General features: G+C 39.5%; 1 protein-coding gene across 42 annotated transcripts in view; it reads left to right on the forward strand.

Moving 5' to 3' along the window:
• Positions 1–26,854, forward strand: part of LOC116732739 (receptor-type tyrosine-protein phosphatase delta) — a 459,528-nt gene that overhangs the window by 102,262 nt on the left and 330,412 nt on the right. For all 42 annotated transcript variants that reach the window (XM_032583123.1, XM_032583122.1, XM_032583125.1 and 39 more), the window contains exon 4: positions 25,751–25,774. The gene's annotated coding sequence lies outside the window, so the exon portion shown is untranslated. The remainder of the gene's footprint in view (positions 1–25,750; positions 25,775–26,854) is intronic.

Genomic DNA, 26,854 nt, shown 5'->3' on the forward strand with positions numbered 1-26,854 from the left:
TAGAAAGAAAAGAAGGCACAGCGTTGAAGCTCATTCTCGGAGGTTGTCACGTTTGCAGAAACATGAAGCTTTGACCCGCATGGATGGGATTAGAACTTGTGAATTCAGGTTACAGTCATCTCTTCCGCTTTCCCTCGCTTATGCATCCATCTCTCTTACCATGTCTACATCTTTCAATAAACTATTGACATCTTGCTTAGCAATGACTGCAAGAATAATGGCTGTTGTACCATTCAGAATAAGCAATGAGAAGCTGGGGCATGTTTCCAGCTTTCGCCGCTGAGCTTGTTCAATTCCACACTTTTGGTTTAATTGGGCTTTCACCTTTAGGTAAAGAGTGTCATCCCCTGTGCAAGGAGCTGGCACATTAGCACTCCAGTGATCCATGATGGTTAGTCACAATCTTGTTGAGGTAATGTGTCACAACAAGACGGAGACATGTCCATCAGCCTCAAATCACCACACTGACATGCCGTTGTCTTTTGACACGCTTAGAGGAGGATGTAATGACTAATGTAGTGATGCTGCCGCATTTAAATGATACTGATCATCATTTTTGCATGCACATTTAATTCAGAACATTGCTTTTAGCAATTGTTTCCACTCGTTTTGAGTTTTTGCATATTGCATTCAAACATGAAACTCATACCAAGGTCAGATTGAGCCCCTGTTTCATTAACTAAAGTGAAAAACAGCAAGTTTGCCTGAAAAACTAGTATTTTCCCTTTGCCAAAGCTACTTACAGATTTTCACAAAAATCTCAGTTGTAATGCATTCATGGTTTACAGATGAAAAGAAGAGTTTCACCTGCTTTTGCCATCACTTTGGTGCAAACAGCAATTGCACTACATATAACTGAAATTATTGTTAAAAACAAGAATACACTAGTTTGAATTTTATTAGGGGTTTTATTTAACCCCTCTAATATTTACTAAAAGTTTCTTGAGAAAGTTGCAAAAAAAAAAAGAAACTCTGGCAAGCTTTTTGCAGCCTTGAACAAGGTTTTGAAATTAGCCTGCTGTGTATTTATTCTGGAACCAATTTGGATGTGCATTTGGGGTCATTATTATTTTCTCTTTTCCAACAAATTGGTGCACCCAGTTCTTGTTTTTAAAATTAATTAAATGTTTGCCATGATACATAAAGAATGCATCAGTAAAAGTCACAATACAAGCCCAACATTTTAAGTGAATGTAAATTTCTGAACTGAACTGTACTTTCATGAGCCCGTCCGAAAGAAATAAATCCTCTAAACTTGTCTGGGAAGAGTTTGCAACATTACCAAACTTACGAGAAAGGGGATTATTTCATGACAGCCAACGGGCAATAATCATTGCTCGAGGCTATAAACAAAACTGGAGACACCTGCCTACGGCCTAAGTGAGGTTTATGGGGAAATGTCAAATGTGCTGATTGACATTCTTCACTGACCCTTGAAGGGGAAAAAATCCATGTGCAGTCATTCAGGATAAGTGTTTAGTCATGAATTGTAAAAATGTTTAGTATTACATAAGAGGTCTAATAGCATGAGCAGCTTGAGCTAATAGGACACCTTAGCCCAAGGGTATAGCAAAAGTCCATTCATTGGTACAGAAATCTCATGAATATTTGGCTAAGGCTTCAACAAATACTTATTCTGGTGAATATAATGTTAATGTGATAAATGTCAAATAAGTTAGCAAATAGATGTATGTTCTGCAAATCTGAACTATTTTTATGGATACTAACGTTTACATAAGTCTGTCTATATTTATATGGGTTGACGTAAAAAGAAAAAAAAAAAAAGATTGACAGCCAGGAATCATTTGGCGAGCACAGAGTAGACATCATATGCACTAATGCAGAAGAGTTATTTTTTTCCCACTGTCATTTTTGGTATTTCACCAATTTTCCTGTTTTTCCACTCCATTCTCATTCCCAGTCTGCCACTACAGTGTTTTTGGAGCGTGCATGATCCAGCAGAATGTGTACAGATTTGGTAATCCATTTGTTTAAATATATTTGACATGTTCATTAAGCTGCTAAGCCACACACCCTCACATTTTTCTCTTTTCTCTTTCAATCCTCCTACCAAAAGCTGCTTTTTCTTACCGCATTGAGACGGTAATTACCATGCAGTCAAATGAGAGGATGGCAAGCAGAAACACAAGCGTTCGTCTGTGGCTGCCTGCCAGCCGAGCTACTTACACTGTAGAGCACACAGTGCCCAGACACTACAGGCTAGATAGGGATTGCATATTATTCTGGCTTTATAAGCTTATAAAGATCGTATCTCCGACTGGGGACATTATGTGAACATAATATGGCACCCTGACATTCTGCAGATTATATATTTGTGGATTTTAGGTCAGTAACACAATAATATGCACTACAATAATCCTTTTTTTTATTGAAAGAATGTTAAATATTTTCTCAAACACTTTAAATCGGGCTTGTTCAAGTTTCTAAGTCAAAATCAATGAAGAACTAGAGCTGTCCCAATTGATGCAGCACATTTTATCCACAAAAGGGAGGCAATGAAAAATAATCAAACTGTAAAGCAGAAATAAGGAAAACAAAAGAAAATAAGCTAAATCAGACTAAGCACGGAAAAGAAAGATTTACATAATTGTACCACTAACAGAGTTAATGTTGTTTTGAAGGAGTAAGAGGAATAAATTATCCATAAATGGGAATATAACTAAAAATAAATTAATTAAAATAGGGATATAATTCAAACAGTTGGTAGAAAATCTCAGTAATCATAACAACAAAACAAAAAAAGTATTAAATGTTGATTTAAAATGCGTTGATTCTTTTATGCGTATTTAAGAAATCTTTTGACCTCCTGTGGCAAACACTCTGGTGTGCAAAACACAAGGGTTGACCTCGTGCGGCCTTTAAGGCCCAGCTCCTCCTTGAACCGACCAGTTCCCAAACTTCCGAGCTTCCGCCTCACAGAGCAACTCTCAGCTCCTTCAGACTAGCCAGCAGCAATTGGCAAACAAATGGTGGAACTGCACATCTGCTGAGCTCATTATACAAGCTACTTCTCAGTGCAATGCTGGCAAAAACGTTATTAAAGGGTTACTAGAGAAGTAATGCTGTGATGACTTCCTGAAAGTGCAGTTTCAGAAAGAACAGGAGTTTTTAAAGAGACAGATGCCCAATTTTGAGGATTTAAATTACAAAATCAAATTTCTTATTAGTCATACTTCATATACAGTATACAGCATATTTAAGGTAAGACAGTTACTTGATTGTACTGTGGAATACCATTATGCCTGGGAAATGCACAATAGGCCCCCTTCAAAGGCCAGCTAACCTAAGGAAAGAGAAATGTCTTAACTTTACTTTTTAAAATTAACCGTGGTTTCCACTGACATCTTCAGGAAGAGATGCACAAAGAATCATTACAATTGACTGGCCATGATCTGCAATCAGCATGTCAAAATCTTAAAACTTGATTCAGTTGGTGAACAAATAATACAAATGCTTTAGCAGGTTGTACTGACACCATTACGCCTTAGTAGGACAGTTGTGACAGAGCTTAAGAAGACTTGAATAATCATCTTTAGCTTTGATAAGCTGTTTAAAAGTAAAGTCTGAAGGTTTTCAAAAGGAAACTGTACTTTTCTACAGAAGAATGTTGAACATTCCTTCAGGTCACTACAGCAAATTTCCTGTGTCCCCTTTGAAGAGGCAAATTCTGTCTGCTATAAAAGAGGCTAAACAAGAAAATGATGTTAATCTTTAACGGTTAGAGGTCTACTTATTTAATTTATTTGAATTCCATGTTTTTTGCTTCAAATCAAAACAAATCTGATTCAGCTAAAATTTGTATTAGATGAGAGCTTTACTAAATCAGCAGACGACCACAAAATCTCTTAACGGTGCATCTCCATCTGTGACATTTTCATCGATTTTTGAATGAAGAAGATGTAACATTCTTCACCATCATTCCGCTCCAGGAATGTTGGGCACTCTGCACTTGTTTACCCGCCTGCTTTTCAAGCATGCCCACTGCCAACTTGGCATATTACCCGGCCGCTCCGCTGGTGTCGGCAGCGAGCCATCTCCGCCAGCTCCAAGATTGCCATGATCTGGGTCGGCAAGAGTATTACATGGCCACCTGGAAAGAGGCGAACACCTGGGTGCAGCTTAGTGCCCAGCTCAACCATAATGCAGGTCTTTTCTCTGCCAGTGTACACAAACTCCCTCCTTTCTCCATCGCGCTCTGTCTGGGTGGGGACATGCGAGCTATAAAAAGAGGAAGAAAATCACTCTTTATTCAGTGTGCAACCTCTTTTTGGACCAGGTGAGCTGACTTGGATCTGCCAAATGATTATTCCGTGAAATGTATTGCAGTGAAGGAGTGACTAAATCTACCGCGGATGTTTTGCATGTTTTGTATTTTGGAGGCCTATTGCCAGAACAGAGATGAAAAGTGTGAGTTGTTTTTTGTGGACATGTACTTTAGGTCTGTTATTTGCATGACTACTTCAGTGGTCACGAATCAAAACTGAAGTATACCGACCAGCCTTTAAAGCTCTTGTAGCGCTTTACCGCTCGATGAAGAGTTTTCCTCAGTACTATTGTCTTTTGTAACGTCTTCCAGTTATATTAAATCAGGAAGGTTTGTTTATTAGTATTTGTATGCTCAATCTTGCAAAACAACCCCCCCACCCTCCCAAAAAAACCACAGTGACCTGCAGTCAACCTCGATGACATCACCATAATCCGGTTGACCTTTGTCGCCACATTTTATCAAGGAATGCATTTTTTCTTGGAAGATTTATTATTTTTTAACAGAGGCTTAATCCATGCTTTTCTTACTTTAAGAGATAAATTCAGAATAGGGAAAAATCAATTTTGCTGCCTCATGCAAATAAATCTGTTCTTTTTTTCTGCTGGTGGTTGCTCTTAAAAACACATAACAAAATACAACCATGTAAGTGAATCAAAATAAACAGCACGTGTTTATTGATAAACGGATGGTGAGAGAGAGTGAACACACAGGTGAGTGTGTTAAAAAAAAATCTATTTAGTTCAGTTTATTCCTATGGTGCCAATTTTTTATGTATGCTGTCTCAAGAACCTCCCCAAAGGACATTGTGTTTGCATAAAAATGTGAACAGGTTATTCAGTCCAATCATATTTAAACTCTATGAAGTAAATACATATTTTATTGGGGGGGTTTATACAATTCTTAGGTATTTATATCTTACTTATTCTCAAGTTGGCATGGTCCCTCATGAGAATCTAATTATATGACAGCCTTTAGCAATAAATGCAGCTATACATTGTGGAATTTACACAAACGTTTCAAAAACATGTTGAATTTGATTCATAAATGCTTTATTGTTCCCAAAGACAAATTGAATGTTGTTGTATCTCACTCTCCAAGGTCCTTCAAGAAGTAGTAGAAGCTAATTGCTGTGTGTGGGAAGAATCTCTTGTAGCTGTCTGGAATACAGCGGCTCTGTAGAAGCCTCTGACCGAAGACACTTTTGCTGAATAAATGTCTCACAAAGAGGATGTTTAGGGTTGTCTGCAATTTTCTTGACTTTATGAAGAATCCTTCTGTGTATCATAATCTCTAGATGTATTCCCCAGAACAGAACCAGCTTTCTTTGTGAGGTTGTTTAACCTTTGTAATTTCTTGGCTCTTATGCTGCTATCCCTACAGATGATGGCAGGAGAGATGACAGAGAGATGACACTCAGCAGCAGACTTATAAAAGATATGTAGCATCTTTCTGCAAACACTGAAGGACCTCAGCTCCTTCAAGAAGTTCAGTCTACTGTCACTTATTCTAGATGACTCCAGTCTAGTCTGCTGTCCAGCTGAGCACCAAGACATTTAAATTCCTCCATCACCTCCACTTCTTCCCATGATGGAAATAGGGTTCCACCTAAAACTTGCTTCTCTTGACATGTGCAATAAATTCCTTTGCCTTGTTTAGATTCAAGTTCAGATGATTGTGAACTTGAATAACAATCATCATCAGACACAGAAAGAAAAATGTGTCTTCATTACATTTTCTTTCAGTACAAATTATTCCTAAAAGGAAACTTAATTAAGTACATACTGCATTATTGCAGTTGTAACAAGGATTTTAAAGAGAAATTGAAATCTGAACTGAGTCCGTGCTAACAGTTCTCTTATTGGTCTGAAAATCAGTTCAATCATGCTTGGATTTCACAGAAAATCGTTTTAGCACGCAATAATGATGACAATAGTAACATATGTTGGAATACCTAAAAAAGTAATACATATTGTACATCTGCTCTTTATAAATTGCACAAGATAAAACTGACTGTCGGATACAAATGCTCAGATGGACAGCATATTATCCCGGAAGAGATGCTGCCAGTCTTCTATTTCTCTTTGTTTCTTTCTGAGAAATAAAAACTCACAAACAGCGGGATACAAAACCATGCCAAAGAAAACCTGGGGAGGTAAAATGTCTAACCTCTAGTGATCTTGACAAAGGACGTCACTGGAGGCCATCAGACTCAGACGGCTCTCAAAGGCATTCATCAGAGCATCCAGGCTTATCTTTTGAAATCATCTGAAGCATTGTGGCTGTTTGGGGAGGGGGGGGGGAAGTACAGAGATATAAACAGTGATTGTACACAGATGCTCTGGAGCGATAATAACAGTAGCAGGAGAGTTACAGTGCATGGAGCACAACAGGAATCGCTTGGAAAGGTCATACAGGGGGGGGAAACAGCATCAATAAACAAAACCATACCACTGCCCAGCTAATGAGGTGGGAGAAGCAGTTACTGGGTTTACCATACCTCAGGATTTGTGCTAATTACTAATCCTGTGGGTGATTGTAAGCAGGGAATGTCCACTGCCGATGTGTGCTTATATAAGCAATCAATGGCTTTAATTAGACTATTAGGTGGGATTCAGTCCCTGCAGACTACTCCCAAGCTTTAGGCAGGCTTATTGTTTGCCTTTGTGATTACGGAAAATGCAGCACATCGGAGGTCGGAGGATTGAAACCGTTAACGATGTCTAGTCTGATTTTACACACAGCAGTAAAGGCCATACCTGATGCACTGCTTTGCTAATAGCAGCCATAGTCGAGGTGATTACAGCTTGCATAAGAGTAAGTCATCGTATTGCAGAAAAGGAGGGAATCCCAATACAATTTTACTGTGACACTTACGATCCCAGTGAGTACATTTTCATCTTTTTTCCAATTTCATGAATATCGTACCAGCAAATTAAAGGCTTTGTTATTTTTCTTCTGGAAAATAAACAACTAGAATTTATTTATTCACTGAAGCAGATTGTGTACTAAAGATATTGGGCTTATTAGGGCTTTTATCAGTGTTTTTGAATGTTTGTAATTTTCTCAAGCATTTATGCAAGAATTTAGCTTCCCCGTGGGGTTCTGCTCTCCCATGAGGTGATAATTGCTTCTGTCAATAAAACCTAAGAGGAAAAAAATTGTCATCATTAAAAAAAAAAGTTGGCCTACATTAAAACATAGCAATTATCAAAAATATGTAGTCATGTTTCCCATTCAGAAGAAAAATATAATCTAAAAGGAAATATTAAAATCAATCACCTGAATTAAATAAAAAACACAATGCTATCTGCAAAGAGTTTTATGCAAAAACAATCCCTAACGTCTAAAGAGAATGGTCCATAAAGGAGGGGAAACACTTAAGTGCTTTATTGAGGTTAAAGGGAAATGTCAAATAACCTCTAATAAGAGTCACGGTAAACTTAAAACAAATCTGAAGGTGCATGTCAAGCTTTAATTCAGATGAGCTACAGCAGCAAAAGACCACACCAGGGCCACTCCTGTCCACTCATTACAAACTAAAGCTTGTAATGAGTGGACATTACAAGCTTCCTAACTGTAATGCCTAACGGTTAACATCCTACCAAAATAGGACGTTAACAGGTGTTATGACTCAAATTTGCCTCCAACAGTTGGATCATACACTCAAAATTAGGCTTCATCAATCAATTCTGCCTTGCTTCCACCTTTCCAGCTGGTATTGGTGGCATATTGGTGTGAGGAATATTTTCATGGCACACTTTAGTCCTTTCAGTATCATTCCACAAAAATTCCATTGTGGTATTTTTTTTAAACTCCAGAGCCTGCTGAGCATTGTTGCTGACAATGTCGAGCCCGTTATGTCCGTAGTGTATTCATCTGATCCAACAAAACTTCAGCAACTCCAGGATGCTGGGTGTAAATATGGATCAAAATCTCTGAGGAATGTCTTCAGAATCTTGCGTAGTGTATTCTATAAAGAATGGGGGCAATTATGAATGTGAAAAGCTTTGATTCACATTAATATTGCTTGTTGGTCTGGTTTCTTTTACATGCTGTCAGTCAGTCTTGCACCTGTCATCAAGAGCAGCTTTTTCATTGTGGTATTAGCAAAAATAAATAACAAATCAGACATAAGATTAAGAATTAGCAGATATATTATACTCATTGGGTCCTAGCTAAAGGGCATATTAAATATTTAAAAGGTTTATTTATCGGGGAATCATTGCTTAGCTTAAAGTCCCCTGAAATTTATTCCATTATCCTACAAATTTCATTTTTGTGGTGCACTGAAAGCCACAATTGGCTTCCTGCCTGAGTCGCGGTCGCAGGCACGTAGATCCAATAACAATGCGTTTACTGAGCAAACATGCTGAAAAAACACTGTGGCGCTTCTGTCTTCATATTCAGTGCGCCACATCATGCAGATTCACTGACCCCCTTTAGAGCTGAAACGCTGTGAAATAGGAAACTTTAATGTGGGTATTATTTTCAGTGAGCCTTTTATCTTAAGGACTTGGATTTTTATAGAAACAACCAAGGTGACATAAAGAAGGGGTTCTTGGCAGGAGCTTTCATCCAGGAAAGAAAAAAAAAAGAGATGTATTGTGGGAAGGTAAAAGACAACACTGGAAAAGCAGGTAATGAGGAAGGAGAGAGGACGATGCGAAAAGGGGAATGGAGTGAGCTCATTGAAAAACTAATGCATAGAGCAGCAAAAATGATCCAGGTGAAAGACCAAGTGAGAAACAGAACATCAGAGCTCAGGAGGAGGAGGGGAGCTCTGTAATAACTTCATGCATGTTTAGGCACAGAGGAAATACTGTTAAATGCCCAGAGGAAGAGGGTACCAGTATACACCACAAAAAGGAAGACCTTTTAAGATCCTGTGAGGTCGTGACCACAACACTGGAAATGTGGGTCCAACAAATACCTGGAGATACAAATGACATCCCAGTCCAAATAAGTTCAGAACAGCTAGGATGCTCCAAAAAAAAATCATCAATCTCCCAGGCCTCTGGTAAAGAACCTTAGCTTACAATGAAGAGCCACCCACCCACCCGGCCCAGGGGAACAAATTGTTAGGCCAGGGCTGGTATAAGATTGTTTAAGCTTGTCACAGGATGATTGTATCTATATCTGCCCAGTTTTAACAATGCCATTACCTGTTCTCAGATAACACTTAAAGCTAGCACTGTTGGGTTTAAAATTTCTAAAGCTAAGGTTGAAATTTCAAATGTAAACTGTGATGGAACTGTACAGTATTTTGATGCATTAAATTAGTCATAACGTTACTTGATAATGGAGATATTCACAACAGTTAATCACTTGTGAATGCCTACATACACAAAAAATGACTAATAACTGTGACTTTAACACATACAGATAGACACCTGGTTATGTGACTGGATTGTTTGGTGTATATAAGATAAATATTGTGTGCAGTTTACTTCCCCCTCCTTCACCGTCTCTCACTGCTAAGCACACACTCGCACACAAACTCCTCTCGTCTCACCAGGGAAAATATCCACTGTCAGTGCGAAAGATGGAGTGGAACAGATGGCATCAAAATGATTGAAACCACCTACAATAGTTTCCACAACTTCCCGATCCTTTTCTCCCTCACACGATGGATATCTCGCTCTCTTTCTCTTCACCCCCTTGTTATTTCCCAGCTCTAACCATCGTCTGGATGCATCATCCCAGCCCGTTTCAATGCCATCCAGTCTCAGAGTTCTTGCCAAAGAGAGTCATGCTTTTTGGAAGCCCCACGGTGAAGCACAAAGTCAGCCAAGAGGAGAAAGGGGGGAAGGGAGGGCAGGAAGAAGAGCCATTATTATTATTATTATTTTTTACCTAACAGCTTAAAATCATTCAGCTTAGGTAGACCATTTTTCAACCATCAACTAAATTTTTGTTATTGCACACAATCCCAAGGAACCTCTTGCCTCTTAAACGTTCTTTTCTCTTCCCTCTCCGCTCCAATCCGCATCTTCCTCTCTCCCAGCCACACCTCATCGCACCTCCTCAACACCAGGCCAGTTTGCTGAGCGCCACTCATGTAAATGAGATAGTTAGCAGATCAAAAGACATGGAGAAGAATTTTTAATCGCACAAGAGGTGTTGATTAGTCTCAGAGAAGGAGAGACGCGGCAAAGTGCAGCCAGTCTCTATTATACCCCGACACTTTGATGCATATGCTCCGGTGTGCGCGTGCGAATGTGTGAGTGTATTATGATGGTGAGGTAGACAATAAAGCACAGAAATGCACATCTGTGTGCTTATTTTTGCATTTTGTACGACTGTGTGTGTATATCTTGGCATCAAAGTCTGCATGCCATCCCCTCTGGGAGATGGTTGTTAATGCATAATACATAACTCCATACTTCTGACTATAACAGCAATAATGTCGGCATGCGGAGTTTATGGAGAGAAGATCAGATGCAGGAGAAAGTGATTACAGGGCATAAACACTGCAAGCGATATGACTTTATTGTGAGCGGTAACTGGCAGGAGGATGACAGCAGCTGAGGAGGGTCTGAGAAAACACGCCAGCAGCAGTGCTAATTAAGTGCCGCTCTGCAGTGACAGGTACATAGTTGTGGAATAGTCAATTTTTCTGATGACTTAATTCAATGCTTATATCTTGAGTTTATGGATAAAAAAAACACCACATTCTAGACAATCTGGTTTTAAAATGTGGGTCTGCACCATGTACGGCCGGCGTACATGACACATAACAGGAAGTTGAATTGAATATTTTTAATCCTTTTGAAGATATTCTTACAAATAATATCTGAAACATGTGGCATCCATTTATGTCCAGCCACCATGTGTCAATACTTTGCACATCCGCTTGTGTTGCAATTACAGCTGCAATTGCTTTGGGGATAATGCTATGAACTGTTTGCCCCGTTACAGATTTTGTGTCTCAGATAATCAAACACATTTAATATCTGATGTCGAAGAGTAGAGAAAATAAAAATACAGCGACAAATGACCCTAAGGCTTCACTCCCTAATCCTTTTAACTGGTTGTGCCAAAGTTTAGATTTTTTTAGCACACCGTTTCAGTTGAATTTCAGTTATTTAACTAGGGAATTCCCTTGTCAGATATTAAGGAAAATCAGCCAATTGGTTGGTTTTCATCAGCCAATGGGAGTGAACATTTTACAAATGCAAGAGAGAGTAAGGTCATAAACTGATGACCTGGTGTTCTTCTTCAGGAATTTCTTGTAAAAGCAGAATTTGTGGTTTATAATTCAATTCAGTTATATAAAGTAGCCCAAATCCTGAAGTGGCAGATCAGTTTCTTTTCTATTGTTGAATCATGAACACTGACCTATTAATGCCAGTAACACTTTGGATGTTGTTCTGCATTATTTTGTAGTCTCCTGAATGAGTTGCTGATGGGCTCTTAGAGAAATGTTGTTTGTTACAGAGAATGTTTTCGCCACATCTGTAAAATGGCTTTCACTGTATTTTTTATTTTTTTCCAAATCTTTAACCTACTTATTTCCGCTGTTTGTATTTCCCCAAGTTATATACTGTAGAATTCAATAAGTAATTGAGAAGAAATAATTATATTTTAGTCAAATCTGCTGCTTCTTTAATTAAACCTTCAAGGGTTTGTTTTTATTATTTTATCAGCCTTGCAATTATGTAACACTTTGCCATTTGCCTTTTAAATTGGATCTGGTGGAGAATGTGATCGCCGCCAGCAGCCTTTATCTCTGAATCTAAATTTGAATCCTGCTTTCATTTAAGGTCTAGGAATAAATAAATGGCAGTTCAAAGCCGGGATATCGGCGGCTCTTCGTTCTGTCCGGGGGCTCGGCCGCACGCTCCTGGCCGTGTCAGAATTTTCATCTTCCTGAGCTCCCCAGCTGCTCCCAAGGCTGCTCCAGCTCGCTTGCACAGATGGCAGAAGGGTCGAGGCACTTTAATGAATTTTCAAAGGAGCTGCATCGGCAATATTAAAAGAAGCCCCTAAACTTAAACACGCCTGACACCAGAGTCACATGCATGCGCCCCGATGACGAGTATGATAAACACACAGCATTTCCAAATTGCATGAGTGGATGCATGCCTCTCTCTCTTCCTTCACACATACACACACACACGCAAATACGGGCACGTATTTATATTACTGTCGGTAACTGAAAACATCCACAAACAAAAGACGAAAATGCCACATCCTACATAGTGCCGGACATGCTTAATTAACGACGTTGGCTCGAGCGGGAGGGGGTCACAGGTCGGTTTTAATGATGAGTTTACATATGGCAGCCACCGTGTTGCCTTGCAAGGGAAACGAGCAGCGCTTCTGCTGATCCATCTGTCCCTTGGTAATGACTGCACCTGGCCTCACATGGGCCGGCGTACACAGGTACCCGAGCGCACTGAACGTGCGCAGAGAGAAACACAATTAAAAAGCAATAAGCAAGCTCCCATCTTGCAGCCACGTTGTTTACTCATTATGTCTAATTATGTGTTTGAGTCGAAGATATAAAGAACTCCTTTCCACGAGCCTTTCAGACAGTCAACGTAAATGTTTGCTGGGCAATGAGGCCCTAAATGACTCTGATCTTGGACCTGATGAATTTCATTTGGAAATGCACTCAGGTGTCAGGCATGTCCTTGTGACCCGCGTTAATGGGTTTTTAGTGGTGAGAGGCCTCTGTTTAGGAAGCTGATTTGCGAGTTGAGAGTTAAGTATCAAACGTATCAAACATCAATACAGCCTCTCTGGATATACTTCACCAGCTCACACCACTGAGAAAAGGAATCGCTCCAATCTGAGCTTTTTTTCTTTTTTTAAACTGCCCTTGATCAGGCCAGCTGACATGAAGCTGCCTGTCTTAACAAGAGGCTAATGGGCCAAATGTACGGGGCACCGCTAGGAGCATCAAGGCCTTTTCTATTCCCTCTTCATCCCTATTCCATCCTTTTTTGTTTGTCCTCTAGGCAAAAAAGTCTTTATCCCACCTGAACGTAGCTGAACTCAAGGTCAGAACTCAGCCTTGAGCTCCCAGGTCTCTAATCTCCCAACTTCTGATCAATCATCAAGGTCCGTCAGGCTAAAACCATTTCTGCATTTTAAAAAGTCTTTTTGTCTTCTGAAGCAAGAGGATGCCATATTATAAAGGAACAGAGACCATACAATGTCTTTCAAAAGTATTCACATTTTGTCATATTTATAACCACAAACTTCCAAGTAATTTTTCTTCATTAAGAATTTATGTGATAGACAACAGAAAGTGGTGCATAATATTGAAGACAATTATACATAGTTTAATAAATAAAAAAATCAGGAAAGTATGTAGAGTGTCTTTTATATTTAGCTCCCTTTACTTTATTCCTAAATAAAATCCGATAAAACCAATTAGACCATTAGACCATTAGAGAGCGCAAGGGCGACACCTCACCACTATTACCATGTGCATAAAAAATAATAATTTAAAAGAAATAATACAAGTATTTTGAAATACATGTATACTATTTTTAGCTGTGTAAGGTAAATATTTTATAATTAAAGATGAGTAAAATTGTTTCGCATATCGACGTTGTCTGATTGGTGACGTATCTGCAGCTCCTCTTCAAAACAAGACGCACCTCGCCGGTTGATTTGCATACCACCACCCTCCCGCTATGGGGGCGAAGTCGGGGCTGACGTCACATCCGTCAGTGAGAAAGTTTGTCTGATGGACTGTCAAGCCGCAGGAGACGATCGGACATAAATTCGAAATGGAGCAAGAGAAATATAAAAATAATTTAAGAGATTGTTTTAAATCACAAAAAAAAAAAAAAAAAAAAATCGTTAGAGAGAAGAACTCATCAGGAGAAGCTAGAGGTGAAAGAGCTTGGACCTGATCAGCCGAACATCACAACAAGGCTTGGCTAACTGCATGTAGCGAGGCTAATGCTTTATTCTGCTTCCCCTGCCTCCTTTTTGGATCTGACCCAGCACGGATTAACAGAGGTATGACTGATGAGGTAAGATAGAAGCTAAATGTGTGGTGTAGGTCTTTAAAATGTTTTTAATCATAGAAGCAGCGCTTTGTACTATAGTACCGTAGTCTACTTTTTTATAGGTGCTATCACAGATAGCATAGATACCCTCCACCGAATCTGACTTAGCTCGAGCAGTTTTGTGAAGGTGGTTTTAATTAAGCTACTTGTTTGTTAATATTCTCCAAGAAATCTCTGCGTTCTCCACAGAATGGCTGGATTCATTCTGAGATTAAATGACACACTGATAAACCCCTTTTGCAGCTGGATGCACTGGATTTTATGAGGAACTATCAGAGCAAAGGAGCTCATTGCATGTTGACATTTCTAGAATTATTAAAACAAGATTGGATTTTATTCTACTAGACTACTACAACTACTAATAAAAAAACATTACACGTTGTCTTGAAAAAGATTCAGATATTTTTGCATGGAGCAGCAGCATATTCGACTCTGGCTATAAGTCCCTGAAAAGTAAACAGATGTACGATTATATTTTTTCTTTGCCTCCACACCTAATTAACTAAAATATTCCTGTTATTGTCTAGTTTTATTCTTACTTGAAAAGAAGAAAAATAAAAGGACAGAGTACAGTACAGCATTTGGGCTTTCAAACAGGAGACAGCTATAGCAGAAACAGAACATCTGCTACAGCGCTAACATAAGCTTTCCTCGTTCCCTCACTGTCATGCCTGAGCAGGCTTTAAACTGGACAGCTCTGAGTCTGACAACCTCCTGATGAAGATTTTTTTTCCCCTTCTAACTACACTCATCAAACTGCTACAAAGAAAAGGGGTCGTTTTGCACCTCAACAAGACGAGGGAGTGTAAAACAAATCAGAGAACATATATATTTTCTTCTCGATACACAGCAAACTGACAGGGACTCTTGAAATCTTTGCTGCAACAGAAGAGAAAGACGTATTGTGTTTTTTCAGCCCAGGTAGAAGGGAGTGAGCGCTTACCAGCACTTCCTTTCTAATGTCTTTTTCACCCATTTGTTCAGTTCTCTCTTTACATCGAGGCCTTTCCGTCTGCAGCTAGCTGGATCATAGCCAGCAAGAGCCATTCTGTCCCATTATGTGGTGCTGTAAAAAAAAAAAAAAAAAAGAAGAAAAACAGCTGTTCCAATTCCACCCCGGTGAATAGGTTAAATGGCGAAACAAGAAACGGGGGGCCTTTTTTGTCATGGTCTAAATTGAGCGACGAGTTCTTGAGGTTGGACTGTTCCTTCACGGCTGCCTTCCAGCTTTTGATTTCCAATTAGAGACCACTCAGTCCTGCAGCCACTTCGGACAGCCAGCCCTCTCTCCTCCCTTGTGGATATGGATGTAACTGTGGCTGCAAACATAAGATCGGAAGAAAGATGGGGAACCATGTGGAAAACAATTGTTTTTTCCCCAACGATCAACATAAATTAATATTTATAAGCACTCCATAAACAAGAAAAATGAGTGTGCCAGGGAAGTTTAGGTCCTAACATTTGTATCGACGCCTCTCACGTTAAAATTACTCACTTACCTGTGCAGGGTCCTGGGGTTGGACTCACAGGATTCTCATGCCCACACTCACACCTGAGGGCAATTTAGACAAGACCACCAAAGCAATTGCAGATGTTGCTATATTTTGAATGTAATTCACAAATGTCACTGCTAAATTACAGTAGATGTTTGTCTTGCTTCAAAGCTTATAAAGTTAAAGTTGAGCAGAAGGACAAAGTGTGGTAGAATAATGTGGACATGTTTCAGTGAAAATCAGTCTTGAGAAGTTAGAAGCTCATTCAAGAGTTTGAGGAAGATTCAGCAGGCGTAGACTTCAGCTATAGTCAAAGCTTTTTTCAGCCACCACACTGAGTTGTGTCCATGTCACTTCATGGAGAAGGAACTTTGACCAAGTACAAAGCATTTTTACTGTATAACGTATGGACATACTTTTCAATAAGCCAGCATAAACATTTTATTGGTCTTACATTGCAAAAACACAAAATCTCACCAAGTATTTTTGTTTAGTTTCTTGTGTAAATATCTTATTGCACTTGAAATAAGACAAAACTAACTTACAAGTAACCGGTCAGCAAAATATAGGAGTGTCTTTTAAATCAATAGTTCTCTAATATTGATGAAAACCTGCTAGTTCCACTGGCAGATTATTTCACTTATAGCAAAGGAAAAATGTCTTGTCATAAGGGAAATAAATGAGAGAAACGAGTACTTATTCAAGAATTACTTACTGAAAACTATTCTTTGAACAGTCTTGCTGAAAGGTTGCTTAGAAGTTAGTTTTGGATTATTTTAAATGTGCTAAGAGGTACTTGGTAAGATTTTGTGTTTTTGCAGTGCATAAAATACTTTGATTTTCTGAAAACCTGTATTTTGAGCTTTCATTAGCCGCATCAGCCATATTTATCAAAACCAGCAAAAATTAACTACTGAAATAGATACTTTGAAATACGATGCATCAACCTCTAAATCTTGTTTTTGAAGAATGAAAACTGTTAAGCAAACTGATGAGTGTAGAAATGAAGTAATGGACATATGCTGAATAAATTGAAAGGTAAGAGTAAGTGTTCAGTGCTCTCCACATGCAAACTAATGCCACTTTCCCTTTTGCCCCTCAATTGATCTCAGAGACAAATTTCCCTGACAGAATATTAACCTTCAGTCCTTTATCTCCAAGACATTAAAGACTATAGGTGTATATGAGCATAATGTAAAGCAGAATAAGGGTAAATCAGGTTTGGGCAGAACTTCCAGAACATGACTCGGAACAAGGAAGATTAACAACTTAACACCCATTTATCTTTTTTATTTATTTATTTCTTAATGCACACAGTGTTCCCCATTGAGCATTCACTGAATTAATATATAAATTGAATGTGTGATTTATAATTTTTGGGAAGACTTGGACTGTATGTCAGGTAAGAATAGGTATGTTTTGACCAACAGAGCTACCATATCCCCTGTTTTTGCCTCAATCGTGTCCCTGCTGCTGCTGCTGTGCGCTGACTGTTCTGTGATGAATGAGACAAGTCAAGACCAGTCGTGTCAAAACGACTGTCTCTTGAGAAAGCCGATGTCCTTGTCCAAGAGCTGCAGTCTCAGAGGGACTCACGATACACCACCTCACACTAAAAAATCCCACCATGGACAGATGTCTTAAATTTAATCCAAATTCTTGGATAGAGGTCAACCTTGCTAAGCCAAAAGATGTGTATAGTAAAAAGTCAATTTTGGCATACTGTATAATAAATTAAACACAATACCTGAACAGTGACAGTACGAATAAAAAAAAATATATTATTTTAGTTTATGAAGTCTTCTAACATTGATTGTAAACAAAAAAAGGCATTTGGTTTATAGAGGTGTGAGGTAAAATGCTGCAAAGACGAGATTTTTATTTGCTCTGTGTAACATAAGGTAGAGCTCCTCCTCCCCCACCTGTTACTGCTTGCTGTCACCCAGCTAACCAAAGCTAGCTTGTTTGTTGGAAACATATATATAAAAAAATGTTCTTGATAATAGAAGAGCACCACCTTGCTCTACTTTAAACTATGTTCCACAAGCTGCTGTTGTATATATTTGCATTCAGATTAATCAACTAAGATAAGCAGATTGTTTATGGCAATGTTGATGTGTATATATACAGTATATGTATATATATATATACACTGCTCAAAAAAATAAAGGGAACACTCAAATAACACATCCTAGATCTGAATGAAAGAAATATTCTCATTGAATACTTTGTTCTGTACAAAGTTGAATGTGCTGACAACAAAATCACACAAAAATCATCAATGGAAATCAAATTTATTAACCAATGGAGGCCTGGATTTGGAGCCACACACAAAATTAAAGTGAAATAACACTACACGCTGATCCAACTTTAATGTAATGTCCTCAAAACAAGTCAAAATGAGGCTCAGTATTGTGTGTGGCCTCCATGTGCCTGTATGACCTCCCTACAACGCCTGGGCATGCTCCTGATGAGGTGGCGGATGGTCTCCTGAGGGATCTCCTCCCAGACTTGGACTAAAGCATCCGCCAACTCCTGGACAGTCTGTGGTGTAACGTGACGTTGGTGGATGGAGCGAGACATGATGTCCCAGATGTGCTCAATCGGATTCAGGTCTGGGGAACGGGCTGGCCAGTCCATAGCTTCAATGCCTTCATCTTGCAGGAACTGCTGACACACTCCAGCCACATGAGGTCTAGCATTGTCCTGCATTAGGAGGAACCCAGGGCCAACCGCACCAGCATATGGTATCACAAGGGGTCTGAGGATCTCATCTCGGTACCTATTGGCAGTCAGGCTACCTCTGGTGAGCACATGGAGGGCTGTGCGGCCCTCCAAAGAAATGCCACCCCACACCATTACTGACCCACTGCCAAACCGGTCATGCTGAAGGATGTTGCAGGCAGCAGACCGCTCTCCACGGCGTCTCCAGACTCTGTCACGTCTGTCACATGTGCTCAGTGTGAACCTGCTTTCATCTGTGAAGAGCACAAGGCGCCAGTGGCGAATTTGCCAATCCTGGTGTTCTCTGGCAAATGCCAAGCGTCCTGCACGGTGTTGGGCTGTGAGCACAACCCCCATCTGTGGACGTCGGGCCCTCATACCATCCTCATGGAGTCGGTTTCTAACCGTTTGTGCAGACACATGCACATTTGTGGCCTGCTGGAGGTCATTTTGCAGGGCTCTGGCAGTGCTCCTCCTGTTCCTTCTTGCACAAAGGCGGAGGTAGCGGTCCTGCTGCTGGGTTGTTGCCCTCCTACGGCCTCCTCCACGTCTCCTGGTGTACTGGCCTGTCTCCTGGTAGCGCCTCCAGCCTCTGGACACTACGCTGACAGGCACAGCAAACCTTCTTGCCACAGCTCGCATTGATGTGCCATCCTGGATGAGCTGCACTACCTGAGCCACTTGTGTGGGTTGTGGAGTCTGTCTCATGCTACCACGAGTGTGAAAGCACCACCAACATTCAAAACTGACCAAAACATCAGCCAGACAGCATAGGTACTGAGAAGTGGTCTGTGGTCCCAATTGCAGAACCACTCCTTTATTGAGTGTGTCTTGCCAATTGCCAATAATTTCCACCTGTTGCCTATTCCATCTGCACAACAGCAGGTGAAATTGATTGTCAATCAGTGTTGCTTCCTAAGTGGACAGTTTGATTTCACAGAAGTTTGATTTACTTGGAGTTATATTGTGTTGTTTAAGTGTTCCCTTTATTTTTTTGAGCAGTGTATATATAGTCTCAGTTCAGTGCGAAGTTCTACCTTTTTACATTAATCAAAATGAAGTCCTTGGTAAACGTTGAGTAAATCAAGCTATGCTTTTTATATCACAAAGAACTGCCAGTATTCCATGCTTAATAACTTTTAGGGTCATACATGGGAAATTATATTCCATTTTTATATATCAGAAGTTTAGTAATTTCACATTACTGATATGTGGGCTAATGCCTGTAACTGTTTTTATAGTTACAGTGACAACAAATCTTTTCTGCTACTAAGTAATATATTTTTGAATAGATGGACTCACTTCATACAGCTGAAACCACATACTTACAAACGCTGCATAAAAAAACACATCACCTTGTTTGTTTTTACAATCTGATTTTAAATCAAATTTTGGTCCACTCCTCCAGACAGAATTAGTGTAACTGAGTCAGGTAGTAAATTTTCTAAGAAACTGAGATCAAGACTTTGCGATGGCCTAAACATTGACACGTTTGTCCCGAAACCACTTTGTAAGTAATTTTGTGGTGTGCTTAGGTTTCATTTGGAAAAACTGTTTGTGCCTTGTGCCTTGAGCCCAAGGTGAAACTTCCTAGCTAATGTCTTAAAATGATTTTTCAGTATTTCCACAAATGATTCTGTCCTCATGATGTCTATTTTGTGAAGTATGCACGTCCATCCGGCAGGAAATTGCCTCCTCAACATGATGCTGTCACCCCTCGTACTTCGCAGTCGGGATGGTGTTTTCAGGCTTGCAAGCTCCCTCTTTTCCCTCCAAATGTACCAATGGTCATTGTGGCCAAACATGTGAAGTTTAGTTTTATCAGACTACATGCTGGTTATGCCATACTTGCATGTAAACCTTTTAGGCTTCTTGAAATGACATACATAAGAATGAGTCAAACCTGTAAGGGTGAACAGTTCTCTTCTTAATAACTTCTGTGATTTCTTCTGAGTTGTTGATAATGTCATAGAAGGAATCAGTGTATTTGATTTGTTGCCTTAAAAAGAACATCCTTAGGTGTTCCTTCATTTATCTCAGAGGTGGTAAATTAAGGAGAAGCTTACAAAGCCATAAGATTATCTGGGATTTCACAAGTTGTTTATAGGCACGTTAATCTTGGTGCATTAAATTTTAAGAAAGTAAGCCTTAGAAAGTAAATCCCTAAAATAAATGTCTCAACAATCATCATCAAATGCATACAATGGTTGCAATTATTTCCGACATACAGGAGGAAACCTTCAATCTGATGTGATGTTAAACAAATCATATTGTGATAACTATACACTTATCACAATATCATGTTCAGGGCTGAGCCAAGATCGTTTTGGGGCTTCAGAAGAATTTGATGTGGGGCACCTTTTGCTGTGAAGAACAGAAACAAAGGAGGAGGAATCTGGGTGAGAAGGTCAAGTGTAATTAGCTTAGCTTAAAACCAGCTATGGATAACTGATTGTTTGCTGGGGAGCAGTCGAGATCAAACCGAGCTCAAACACACAAAAACATTTTTACTCGTAACATCAGATTGTATCTACGATAACACAACAATCAATTATTGAAGATTATTCTGTCTTTAAAAAAGTAAACTTGAAATTTTAAAATGTTTGATATATTTACCATTTTAAAATATTTAAATCACTTTATATTGAAATCTTCAAATAAAATTTAACAGCATCTCTATCTCAAATAAATGCAAAAATTTAACGTCTATGGTCTACGGACAAAAAAAAACATTCAAGGCATTTATGAGCGGCCCCTTATGGTTTGGGGGCCCTCAGCAGTGTCTTGGTTTGATACAGCTGCACGTCTCATTTGACAGTATGTTGGAATAGCTTTGTTATGTTAGTTCCGATTTGTTGTAGTTTGTAATTTTTCGGTATGAGGTATCCAGTGTTGTGCAGTGAGGTTCATAGCTGTTGAGGCACTGACTTAGGATTTATAAATATAGACACCATGCATGTTATTGTTTACATACGGAAATTTTGCGCATGCATACAACGCTGAAGGGCAAAAAGACATGTAATCCATAGCCGCATTAACTCAGTGAAACTTGAAAATGTAGATATTAATTTCGTGCTATGATCCACAGCAAAGGGAAAAACCGAAACCACTTTCTTGCTCTGAATCGGACAAGCTACACGCAGACTCGTCATAGAAACTGACAACAATGCCACTTTATGTTTTAGGATTTAATACCAAAAGAAACATTCAAGGATTTTGCACACAGAACAGAACATTCAGTCTGTTGCAGTAGTATGTTTTAGGCTTAATGTTTTATTAATAAATGATTGCTGTGGTAGATGAGCTACGGCTTCTACTTTGCTGAATTCTTTAGAAACTGTAGCCCACAAAATGCACATTTCATTAAAAAACTAAACAAAAACTTGTTATTGCCGTCTTACCTTTACTTATAAATTAAATCCACGCACCGCTAATTCTGCTCAAAAATAGCCGTTCATCCAAAGCCAAGTCTTTATCCTCGGCATGTCTTTTCTTGTTTACCACTCCATTTGAGAATCATCAAACTGTCTCGAAGCAAACCTTTCAGCTCCGGTGTTGGTCTTCCTTTAGTCCTGCTTCAATTGAAAATCCACTTTAGAAAACTGTTTAAGTGCAAAAATGTAGTCTTCCATGTTGACGTCGGAAGAGAGGAGAAAACAAATATATCGCTGCACTTTACTTATTTACTGTATGGCTAGCTTGCTGTCACTCTGCAGTTGTGGAGTCACAATACCAATGTCTGGGATCATGAGCGCCCCCTGCCATGAGGGCCTCTCCACTCATGGCCCCTAGACACTCCAAAATCTTTCAGACATTTTAACTACATAGTGAGACAGAGAAGGGCATCAAAAGCAAATGAGGTGGATTAGCAGTGCTTGTTACTGACCAATAGTGTCATCCAGGAAATGGGGAATATCATGACTTCTGACCAGGATGTTGATCTGTTATGTCGTGAGTCATGAGACTGTCACACAGGAACAGTCTTAAGTCTTCAGTCTTAAAAACTGACTGATACCAGAGATTTTTCTTGCCCACAATATCGCCATCCACAACAACCCTGAAAATGTTTGGTTGATATGAAGCCTAGGCGCAAATTCAAACTGGAAGACTCTTTTATCCCCACTGGGACCCGTTAATTGAAGCGACCCGCCCACAATCGTCGACCTATCAACCCTGGACCAAGCCACGTCACGTCCAATCATCGACCAAGTCCCAGCTGATAAGGACCTTCACTCATGGTGTCCTTCGCTCTCCAGTCGAGCTCAACCCACCTCCACCCCTTCTCCTCCATTCGCCCGGTCCTGAGGCCCACACCCTTCTTCAACCTCCACCACCAGTGCCGGGCCCGGGGGGATGACGTTCCTAACAGCATCGGGAATGCTCATCTGAAGCCTATCGCTAACGCTGCGATAACCGTTATCCCCAGCCGAGCGCCAGAGACTTTAAATCCTGTTTGTCAATAAACTCTTCTAATTGTCTTCTTTTCTCCGTCTGAGTCTCTCCAGATTGAAATGAGTTATGGCAACATTTATTTTCTCTTTAGAATAAATAAAATATCTTTGAATTAAAAGGAATTATGCCTTGGGTTGGCTCTGATAAAGTTATCCTAATATTGTACAGCTTTAGCTAAAAGAGATTCAAACAAAGTCTTAAAGGACAAATTGCACTGTGTTTCTAAAACATGAACTAATGGTCAAACTAAGCAACTAATGGTTGAATAAAAAAAATCTGTGCATGAACAGTAACTTGCCCACTTTCTCACAACACACAAGCTTTTTGTAATCCCCAGTACCACTACCACTGACCACTACAAACATCCCATAAATCCTTCTTGTCAGTTCAGACAAGACGGCACAAAGAACAGACTTCTCAGCTTTCTTTCTTTCTTTTTTGGGTGGGGGGAGTTTTTTAAGTTTCCTGCTGTGCTGTGAGTTCTTCCCAGCATAACTAAGACACTGAAAGCAGCTTATCTGCTTAAAACAGGAAACGGAGAACGGGCGGCGGGTGGGGAAAAAAAAAAAAAAAGTGCCTGAGTCCTCCGTCTGTTTCCTGGTTCACGAAGAGGGCTTATTGAAGGAACTTGTTTCTCCCACTAGAGTCTCTCTCCACCATCCCCAGTCGTCTAATACATTTAGGCCCCCGCTTCCTCCATTGGTTTTGATAGACCAGGCGTCCAAATTTCCTCCGCAGGACTCAGGGAAAATCAATAATCCTCAGTTGAGTGCAGAAGGAAAACCCTCTATTAACAAGACAATGTAATTAGAGCAATAGGAGTGTGAACTGGGCTATGGGCATGGTAGTTATTCTACCTTCTACATATGAATGTCGTTGAATTCGAGCATTATCATTCTTCCTGAGTCAGGATTGTGGCATCAAGTATTACTTTTAAAAATGGTACCTCCTCCTGATTATCTCGTTTCCATTTTTATTAAGTTGGACCTTTCCCTTTCCATGCTGTTCTACTAAACAAGCCAAATGCTAATGTCATTGAAACCCCAGGTGCTTCTAGTGGCTCTTGAAGTTTGACATCAGTCCCTGCTACCCTCCTCCCCTGGGCCCAATTTTCCCTGCATGAAGCTTCAAGGTCCTCAGCTGAGCTCTCTGTTTAGCAACAACAGCCACACAACAGTATGAATGTGTGTCAGACAGAATGATAATGAGTATCCGTGAGACCCAACCCCTATCTCTCCCCCTCCTCTCTGTCTGAAAATAGATTTGTTCCTACATGCAAAACGGATATTGTAATCACATTTTCTTGTCCCTGACCCACCTGGGGATTTGTACCGTGCACACCAAAAATGTAAATGAATGCAGCGAGATAGACATCACTGGTGATAAATCACATTACCTCCAAATTCTGCTTAGGAACACAACCAGACTGCACAGTAAGCAACACCGATGGTAGCATATTAGCCCACCAGTTAGCTATTTCTCTCACTGTACATCTTGTTTTACTTAATTTATCTTATTTTTTTGGTTTGCTTTATTGTTCATTTACAAGACAGCAGCTTTATGCTTTTGGGAGAAAATTGACAGAAAGGAGGCCAGTGCTGTACAAGGCCAATAGAATAAATTTAGAATTCAACAATCAGAAATTTTGTGATGGATTTCCAGTCTTTGATTTTGTTGGGCTCTGACCAGCCGATACCAATTTTACCACAATAACAAATTCTCTTTAGCAATTATTAAGAACAACAACAAAAAAAAACCCTCACATTTTGGACAGATTGAAAATGCAACTGAATGAACAATGACATGTTTATTGTAAACTAAAAGTGTGATTTCCTATATTTCATAAAATAAATGCACCTCTTGGATTTGTATCAGTAATCCCAGTTATATTGTATCCTTGACCTTGGGTACAAATATTCCCATTCTTTAAAACAGGAAATGCCGCTTAAGTGAGGCAAATGTACATTGATCTTACAATATATAAGAAATAAGCTCCTCAACTTGCTCAGATGGATAGTCAGAGCAATTACTAAAACACTTGAAACAACTGGAACACTACTAGTCCTCATAAAATTTTCTGTAAATCATAGAAGTGATTACCATGTTGCTGTGACTTAATTAACACATTGCCAAAGGGACTATTCTTGGCCAGCTAGTTATTCTCTTGTTGTGGCACTGTGGAGTTTTTGTGGGACACATAGTCCAGGAGTTTATTACGCCTTTGGTTCTGTGAATTGAATGTCCGCAGTTAGACTAACAAGCTTTGGGAGAAGCAGGAAATCCAAGCACACAGGGTGAGATAATAAATTATCTTGGAGACTTACGGGAGAAGGAGCACTTTTGTGTGCATTTGTTTGAGCACATTTGTTTGCTCAGTCTGGTTATATAACACTGCGAAGAAAAAAAAGACTTACCGGTAATAGATGAGGTTCCTGCTTTCGCCCTTTTTGCCTCTACCCTTAAAATGTTGAAACAGCGACAAATATTAATGCAAGTTGGACAAACGTAGGATCCTCAAGGGAAACTATCTAAGATGTTTCATGTCCTCCTCCTCCTTGTCACCCCCCTTCTGACAGGGACTGTTCCTAACCCCAAGTCTATATAATGCTAGCAGACCGTCATTTTTCAACAGAACTTGTGACAACCTTCTAAAGTTTGGCTTTCTGTATGTTGTAATTTGCTGACATTTCCTTTTTCTTTCTCTTTCTCTCCTTCTTAACCCCACTGCCCACCCCTCCTTTGTTCCACCAACACCACTCTCACAGATGTTACCAACTTTTCCACACTAGGTAAGTCATTTTATTTTCCATAGCACAGTCCTCCAGAGTGAGTTGTCTTGTTATTTTGGGAGTGATATGAATGCGTAAATATGGTAGAGAATTACACAGGAGTTGGAGCTGAAGCGACTCAGAGATGCTGCTGTTGGCCTGGTTAAGATATTCAGTTTTCTGCCATCTTCGGCTATCTTAGTCCCTGCCTTTGCCCCCCCTACATGTGAGAACACACATTTTGAACTGTGTACCTTCAGTTTGAATTGTATTCAAATGAGAATCAAATGGCCCAGATGGTTCAAAGAACACGTCAGCAATGTTGACTTAAACAGGCATGGTGTTTGTTTTCACACTGTGGAGAGTGGGCGGACGTTTAAACCCAATCGTACCATTCACAATGCACCATCATCAAATCTATAGAATATACAACGGTGTTCGTATGAGGTCTGTATAATATATTTAATTGGATTTGGAATTGCAGTCAATGTTTGAAATATCGCAATCGCAAAAGGCTGTTTGGATGTAGTACTTTGGTAGGCGTTTGCACTCTGCATGTTGAAAACAGATTGGACGAGTTGATTGGACTCTCTAAAGACTGAAAGACAAAACCTCAGAAATAATGGGGCAAATATGTTGATAATGGAGAACATGGTTAGCATGAAAATTTTAATCACAATGAATATTATCATGTCTCTACTTTATAGAAATCTTACTCTTAATACTGCCATCCATTCAAATGTTCTGTATGATATTATATAGTGCTATAAAGTAATGAACCCCTTAGAGATTTCTTCTATTTCCAGTGATGTTTCAAATAAGCAATGTTGATGCACAGGGTAAATACAGTTTTTGAAATGACAATTGAATTTATGAAGGGAAACAAGCTATTGAAATATATATATATATATATATATATATATGTACAGTACAGAGCAAAAGTTTGGACACACCTTTTAATTCAATGAGTTTCCTTTATTTTCATGACTATTGACATTGTAGATTCATACTGAAGGCATCAAAACTATGAATAACACATGTGGAAATATGCACTAAACAAAAAAGTGTAAAACAACTGAAAATACCCCTTAGATTCTAGTT

This window comes from Xiphophorus hellerii, chromosome 14 (assembly GCF_003331165.1).
Source record: "Xiphophorus hellerii strain 12219 chromosome 14, Xiphophorus_hellerii-4.1, whole genome shotgun sequence".
Classification (NCBI taxonomy): Eukaryota; Metazoa; Chordata; class Actinopteri; order Cyprinodontiformes; family Poeciliidae; genus Xiphophorus; species Xiphophorus hellerii.